Source organism: Leopardus geoffroyi, chromosome B1, assembly GCF_018350155.1.
Source record: "Leopardus geoffroyi isolate Oge1 chromosome B1, O.geoffroyi_Oge1_pat1.0, whole genome shotgun sequence".
Lineage (NCBI taxonomy): Eukaryota > Metazoa > Chordata > Mammalia > Carnivora > Felidae > Leopardus > Leopardus geoffroyi.
Genome location: NC_059327.1, coordinates 82,185,734 through 82,194,428, shown reverse-complemented (window position 1 = coordinate 82,194,428; position 8,695 = coordinate 82,185,734).

The window sequence follows — 8,695 nt, the reverse complement described above, 5'->3', positions numbered from 1 at the left end:
CATGCTCTGTCTCTCTCTCTCTCTCTCTCTCTCAAAAACTACATGCACATAAAAAATTTTTAATTTACAGAATGCAACGCTGAACTTCAGAAATACGATCTAAATTTTTCCTGAAGAGACACTAAATCACTATCCATACTTCACAAGATGAACACATTTTTAAGTGTCTTTTCCATATGACTTCATATGAGGACTACCGCCATCTGTAGTGCTGGACTTTGTGTTGGTTCCACCTACAGAGACTCTCACTTTCTCAGGATGAAAATAAAATTATTCTTCCTCAGGTACATATCAGTCATGTTAACCTACCATTTAAACAATAAATAATGTACATTTTGATGATTAAAATAGAATTATTTTTCATAGGAAAATAAGGTCTAGCTCAGTATGTTTTGAATTCATGCTCCCAAGAATAAACCCACAACTCTCCATTCCTTTACCAAAAGAGAAAAAAAAAAACTCATCTGTTTTAAAGGATATGATATCCTGACATTTGGGTTAATTTACACTTAAACTATCCAAACATATTTCAAAAACTCGTGGATATTTGAGCATATATATATTTCAGATATTTTAAATAGAAAAATCACATTTTATGTAAGGTAAGCAAACCAAAACACCAAAAGATTGAATCTTGTGGAATCTATGGTCTTAAGAAATACAAATAGATTTTAAAGTTGAAAAGCTTTCTTTTTTATCCAACATTTATTCTAAATTTATGCATGTAAAAATATCTGTAATGTCTACAAAATGCCCAGGTGTTTATAATTATTAATACATGAAAATGTTTGCAGAACTTCATGCCCTTGGCCAGGACATAAAATTTAGACATATTTCCAACAAAAGAACTGTAGAATTTCTTTGATGAGTAAACCACTCATTCTGAAAATAAAAGGATACGTGCAATTCATGAGTTTTAGAATAAGGCCAAATTTGTGGTCTCAAACCACCCCACACAAATAATTTTTTAACTATATCACATTCTATCAGATTTTGATATATTGTTGCCTTAGATGTAATGATTTTTTGGCCCTAAAATTTAAATGCTAAGCTTTTGGTTTAGTCAGAACATTCTTTTACAGATATATTTGTCCCTGTCCAGACCAATAACCACAAGGCTACTGCAAATCCACACTTTAAACTACACGAGAAAGGGTTCTATAACATAAATTTTCTCCAGGAAAATTATTTATAAGGTAAATAATGTTTTAAATGTTTATTTGAAAATGTTTAAATGATCACATATTTAAGTTTGATTTAATTAGATTCATATTGTACCTATCTTTCATATTTTCAAAGAAATGTTTTTGCCAGATTGTCAAATTGTCAAAATTGTACATAGCCTAGTATCTTTGAGGATTAGTTCTTCATCTTGATTAAAGTAGCCTGTTTTGAATAAATAAATCTTAGTATTTTTACATTACTCTTGAATTAAACACATCTAAAAACAGAGCATGTTTTCATTCAATCACTTGTACATGTTGATTTGCATATGTTGTTTTGGTGGCTTAGTTGCCAAACATTTAGTTAAATGACAAATAGATACTCATTGAGGAATTAAACTTTCCTACAGGGTGGTCTTGATATGAGTCAAGCCAGAAAATTAATGCTCAGTTTCCAAAACACCTAATGCACACTAAAATAATTAATTCTATAGCTGTGTGGGCTTTCAATTCTCTGAATTTATAATGTCTTCCATATTTTATTAATTGTTTAGATAGTTAAGGTATTATACTTTGTCACATCATTTATGTAGGGCTGAGAAACAAATGAGTTAATTTACTTGATGTAATCATTAATTACTGAATCATCTCAGTTGCAATCATTCTGTTTATGAGGTAATTTCATGATGTAGACTGTTTTCCATTATTTTATAATTAAGTACCATTTCTGAACACCCTCTGGTCCCATTAGCTCGCCCTTCCATTTCCATCGAAGGAAAATGTATTAGCAAATTATACCACTGCAGCTGATTCAGGTATTATAAGCAATTGACATTTACTAAAGAAAAACTCTAGCATATACTATAAAAATAACAGTTTAAGTCACTACCATTGAACAAAACTTTTTAAAAAGTAATTTTGAATTGGGGCACCTGGGTGGCTTAGGCAGTTGAGTGTCTGACTTCAGCTCAGGTCATGATCTTGAGGTTAATGAGTTTGAGCCCTGCGTCAGGCTCTGTGCTGACAGCTCAGAGCCTGGAGCCTGCTTGGATTGTGAGTCTCCCTCTCTCTCTCTCTCTCTCTCTCTCTCTGCCCCTCCCCCGCTCACACTCTGTCTCTCTGTCTCAAAAATAAACGTTAAAAAAATTTAAGTTTGAATTGACAACACTCAATTCTGAGAGACACAACTTCTAGCCATCATGAGAAATCTACACAAAAGACTCCTGTTGCAGGCACCCAGGGATCTCCATTCTAATTTAGTCCCTCTCACTGAGACCTCCAGTTAATGAGCAGAGACCAAATCATTGAGTCAAGGATTTTCAATGGCACATCAGCAAAGTCTTGGAGCCTCAAAGACACATATTAGATGTGGAACTGGCCACACAAAAGAGGCTAGACAATAATGGCAGGCCACAGTCCCTGCTGCTGTGGCCAAGTTCAGTGAATGTTGCGGATAGACTCCATCTGATTCCGACATGATTCCATCATTCCATCAATGATTTGGACATGATAACAGACCAGTTGTACATATTTAGAAAAGGCCAACTATCTGTAAAGAAATTCATGTAAATGTCATCTGCTAATTGTTGTTTTTGCCCTTAGGGAATTTATATATAGCAATAAAATTTTATTCAGTTGAGGACCCACAACTATATGGGCAACCACCTTCAACAAAGCAGGAAAGAATATCCAATGGAAAAAAGACAGTCTCTTCAACAAATGGTGTTGGGAAAACTGGATGGCAACATGTCGAAGAATAAAACTGGACCACTTTCTTACATTCTACATTTATTAGAAAAATAAATTCAAGGGGGCGCCTGGGTGGCGCAGTCGGTTAAGCGTCCGACTTCAGCCAGGTCACGATCTCGCGGTCCGGGAGTTCGAGCCCCGCGTCGGGCTCTGGGCTGATGGCTCAGAGCCTGGAGCCTGTTTCCGATTCTGTGTCTCCCTCTCTCTCTGCCCCTCCCCCGTTCATGCTCTGTCTCTCTCTGTCCCAAAAATAAATAAACGTTGAAAAAAAAAAAAAAAAAAAAAAGAAAAATAAATTCAAAATGGATAAAAGACCTAAATGTGAGACAGGAAACCATCAAAATCATAGAAGAGACACAGGCAGCAACCTCTTTGACCTCAGCTACAGCAACTTCTTACTAGACACATTGCCAAAGGCAAGGGAAACAAAAGCAAACATGAACTATTGGGACTTTACCAAGATAAGTTTCTGCACAGTGAGGGAAACAAGCAACAAAACTAAAAAGCAGCCTACATAATGGGAGAACATATTTGAAAATGATATATCTGATAAAGGTTTATTATCCAAAGTCTATAAAGAACTTATCAAACTCAACACCTAAGAAACAAATAACCCAGTTAAGAAATGTGCAGAAGACATGATTAGACATTTTTTCAAGGAAAACATACAGATAGCTAATAGACACATGAAAAGATGCTCAACGTTGCTCATCATCAGGGAAATACAAATCAAACCATGATGAGATACCACCTCACACCTGTCAGAATGACTAAAATGAACAACACAAGAAATGGCAGGTGTTGACGAGGATGTGGAGAAAGGGAAACCCTCTTGCACTGCTGGTGGGAATGCAAACTCGTGCAGCCACTCTGGAGAACAGTATGGAGGTTCCTCAAAAAACTAAAATTAGAACTACCTTACAATCTACCAATCACATGATTGGTATTTACCCAAAGGATACAAAAATACAGATTCAAAGGGGTATATGCATTGGGGACCCCAATGTTTCTAGCAGCATTATCGGCAATAGCCAAAGTATGGGGAGAGTACAAATGTCCATCGACTGATGAATGCATAAAGAAGATGTGGTATACATATACAATGGAATATTACTCAGCCATCAAAAAGAATAAAATCTTGTCATTTGCAATGATGTGGATGGAGTTAGAATATATTATGCTAAGCGAAATAAGTCAGAGAAAGAAAAATACCATATGATTTCACTAATATGTGGAATTTAAGAAACAAAACAGATGAACATATGGGAAGATGGGGGAGGGAAGAGAGGGAAACAAACCACAAGAGACTCTTAACAATAGAGAACAAACTAAGGGTTAATGGAAGGAGGTGGATGGGAGATGGGCTAGATAGTGATGGGCATTAAGGAGGGCACTTGCTGTGATGAGCACTGGGTGTTGTATGTAAGCGATGAATCACTGAATTCCACTCCTGAAACCAATATTGCACTGTATGTTAGCTAATTAAAATTTAAATTAAAAAAATTAAAATTTTATTCAGTTGAATTGAATAAATAAATATAATGTGTAATGAGTAAGAAATAAAGCCTAATTAATATGTGGTTTTTAAAAGCTGTTTTATGGTAAATTATATACAGCAAAATAATTACAATGAATTATGAATAAATTAAATATAAATGGAATATAAAGGGAATAGGAACAGGAGTTAAACATGAGTTTGTATATCTTTACCACAGATTTTATATTTTATTCTGAATTCACTAAAATCCACTGAAGAACTTTATCCAGGGAGTCACATGAAATGATTTGTAGCATACAAACATCCATTTAGTGGCAGTAGGTATAATGGTGTCAAGTTGGGGAAAAGAAATTACAAGTGTGAAAACCTTAAGAAATTGTTGCTATAAATCTGTTAAGAAATGATAGGTTCCTAATAAATAATAGACCTAGGCAATACTCATCAATAGCTGTTAAAACCATTAGATGAAAGGTTATTGGGATTTTTTTAATGGATGGATTATTATGATAACACACTAACCCACTGAAAACTGGTATATTATATGCCCCCTGAAATGATGAAATAGGAGCCATCTACAGAGCATTCTTACAAAAATTGTAATCAAGCTTCTAGATCTAAATATGAGTTTATAGAAAATACAGAGATAGAGAAACACCTTAAAGACACCGTGAGGATATAATCAGAAAAATCCACAGTGTGGGAAATTCTATAGGACAAATTACCTGATTCATTCAGCAAACACATGGAAGGAAAAACAAAAGGAAGAAGAATCTCCAGACTAAATAAGACTGAGTAAAGTAATATCAACCAAATGTAATGTGTGGTTCTTGCTTTAGTTCCAGATTTGAACCAATCTACTGTAAAAACAAGAAATTATGATGCAACCAAGGAAATATAAACACTTACTGGATATATAAGTATATTATAAAAAGTGTTATTATTTTTTAAATAAATAAAACCTGATGATAAAGGTGCTGTGCCTATGTTTAAAAAAAATCTCTTACTGGATATATAAATATATTTAAAGAAATGCTATTATTTTGTGATGATAAAGGTGCTATGACTATGTTTAAAAAAATCTCTTCCTTTTAGAAATTAATACTTATGTTTTTACCGATGGATGATATAACACCTGGAACTTTGTTTGTTTGTTTGTTTGTTTAGAGAAAGAGAGAGTGCAAGCAGGCCAGAGAGAGAGAGAGAGAGAGAGAGAATATCTTAAACAGACTCCATGTTCAGTGCAGAGCCAGAGACAGGACTTGATCCCACAACCCTGGGATCGTGACCTGAGCTGAAATTAAGAGTCAGGCACTCAACTGAGCCACCCAGATGCCCCACCTGGAACTTGTTTTAAAATAATCCAGTGAAAGGACAAAATAAGAAAGGACTAGAGATGAAACAAGATTAGCCAAATGTTGATAATTGTTGAAACTGAGTGATAGGTACATTTTACTTTGTTTAAAGTTTCCTATAATAAAAAATTAATAATAATAGAAATAAAAGAGGCAGAAGCTGAGAGGATGGGAAAGAAGAGAGTAGGTTTGAGCAATACTTAAAAGATGTTACAAGCAGGACACGACAGCCAATTGTATCTGAAAAGTGGGAAGACAGATGGCTTCTAAACTTCTGGCTTGGTGATTAGAGGTACGGAAGTGTTCATCAGGGCAGGAAGTACAGGTGAGAAGCAGATTTCGAAGTGAAATTGACAAGTCTGGTTTGGGGTGTGCTGAGTTTGAAATACCAGGTCTATATCAAAATGAAAGTATTCAAGGAATACTGATGCATAGGGGCACTTGTACCCCAATGTTTATAGCAGCACTCTCAACAATAGCCAAATTATGGAAAGAGCCTAAATGACCATCAAATGATGAATGGATAAAGAAATTGTGGTTTATATACATAATGGAGTACTACATGGCAATGAGAAAGAATGAAATATGGCCCTTTGTAGCAACATGGATGGAACTGGAGAGTGTGATGCTAAGTGAAATTAGCCATACAGAGAAAGACAGATACCATATGGTTTCACTCTTATGTGGATCCTGAGAAACTTAACAGAAACCCATGGGGGAGGGGAAGGAAAAAAAAAAGAGGTTAGAGTGGAAGAGAGCCAAAGCATAAGAGACTCTTAAAAACCGAGAACAAACTGAGGGTTGATGGGGGGTGGGAGGGAGGGGAGGGTGGTTGATGCGTATTGAGGGCACCTTTTGGGATGAGCACTGGGTGTTGTATGGAAACCAATTTGACAGTAAACTTCATATATTGAAAAAAAATAAAAAATAAAATTCAAAAAAAATAATAAAAAAAATAAAAAATAAAAAATAAAACAAAATGAAAGTATTCATTACATATATTAAACAGAGAAGAAAGTCAAGAATGTAAGTCTAGGGTATAAAAACATGTAAAGGAGTGTAGAAAGGAAGTGAAGACTGAGGAGTAGTATCCAGATCAATAACAGGAAAATCGGCTGAGACTGGACTTGCTGAAATAAGGAAAAACACAGCTTTCAGGAAAGGAATCGTTCAGTAGTGTAAATTAAAGAATTAAGTGTAAATTACAGAAACAAAATAATCCTTAGCTTTAGTAACTAAATAGCAATCAGTGCCAGTTCAAGATTACAAACTGAGCATATGGATTAATTTCCCCTCATCCCTCAGCTCCCATTAGAGTAAGAATATACCAGTTTAAAAGAAAAGAAGTAAACACAGAGCAGGAAAAAGGACATGAGGGAGTTTATCAATGGATGAACTATTTTAACACAGTTCTGGAAGGTAGAAATTGAGAGGAGAGGTGAAGCAGGCTAGGAAAAGACACAGCTGAAAATAGATATGAAGAGGCTGCAGCCAAGGAGGGAGCCATTCTGCCTTTCAGAATTTAGGGGAGATTATTGACTCAAGATGCCAGGTGTGATGGGCAGCAGAGTACAACACAGGGCTGAAAACAGAAGCATGCATTCAAAGTCTGCTGCTCTTTCCCCATCCTTGTATTCAGAATACACAACAGCCAGGTGTTAACCTCTAAGCAAAAAAAAAAAAAAAAAAAAAAAAGAAGAAGAAGGTTTTGTGTGTGCGTTTTCTAAATAAATTTAACACATGGTTTAGCATAAACAAAATAAGTAACTGTTGCTGTTGGAGCATGAGGGAAAAACATTCTGAGAGTCAAGCTTCCCCAGGGTAATAGCAGAGCTGGGAAGAAGGCCTGGCATGGGTCTGAAAACAAAAGGTGGTAGACAGTGTTAAAAGGACTTCATATAAGAAGTGGAAATGTAGTTAGGATCACTACTTATAACGAAGAGAAAAAATGGAAAAAAAGACTGAAACAAACTCTTGAAAACTACTTCAAGAGAGTATAGGTTATATGATGCTATAGGTCTAATGAGGCAGAAAGGCATGAACACTGGCTGAAAATAAGAAACTGAAATGAATCCCCCACGTACTTGGTTACCATTATTTTCTAAATCCTTAAAGAAATTCATTTGGTTATCAAAAACTTTCCCACCAAAAAAAAAAAAAAAAATGCCGTAAGACATCTGCTCCTAGCTAAAATGGAGTAACAGCGACCAGATTCACTATGCCGCCTGAAACAACTAAGCAGTTAATATTATAATGTTATAACCATGAAAACTAAAACACCGGACAAGATATTCAGGCATTATATATCATCTCAGTAAGCAGAGAATGTTGATTCCTAAGAGAGGGAAAACAAGCAAGGTGAGCCCCGTGACTGTCCCAGCACAGGGCCCAGACAGATTTTCCAGGCTGCGGTGCAGGGAAGGGAATCTAAACAGAACCAGGCAGTAACCTTGAGTTGACAGAAGAGATACATGGAGTCTAGAGAGGCCAAGAGGTGGAGTTCAAAAAGCCAAGTGCTGGAGAGGAGACAGCTACACAGAAAGAGAGCTGTGGAGATCCACAGAGATACTCCTAAAGTTTTCAGCTGAGTTTTTAGTAGCATATGACATGGAGAAATTGCTCAAGGAAAGGGAAAGAACTACTTGAAAGGAACAGATACATAGAACTCAGACAGGTCCAAGAATAGTTCATGTTCCAAACAGCCACAGAGGAAAACCTCATAATGAAAGGACAATGAGGAAGAGCAGATACAATGGTATCACTTCAGTAGTGGAGAAAATTACCCTTAGATTAAAAGTAATTCTTGTTTCACCTAACAAGGTTTAATAGCAAGCTTAAAAAGATCAAACTCTTACCAGGTCATTTAACTGCACTTCAGACAAATCTCAAGAATATTTATAGGGATATTAAGCTTCTAACAAGGTAAAGATCAC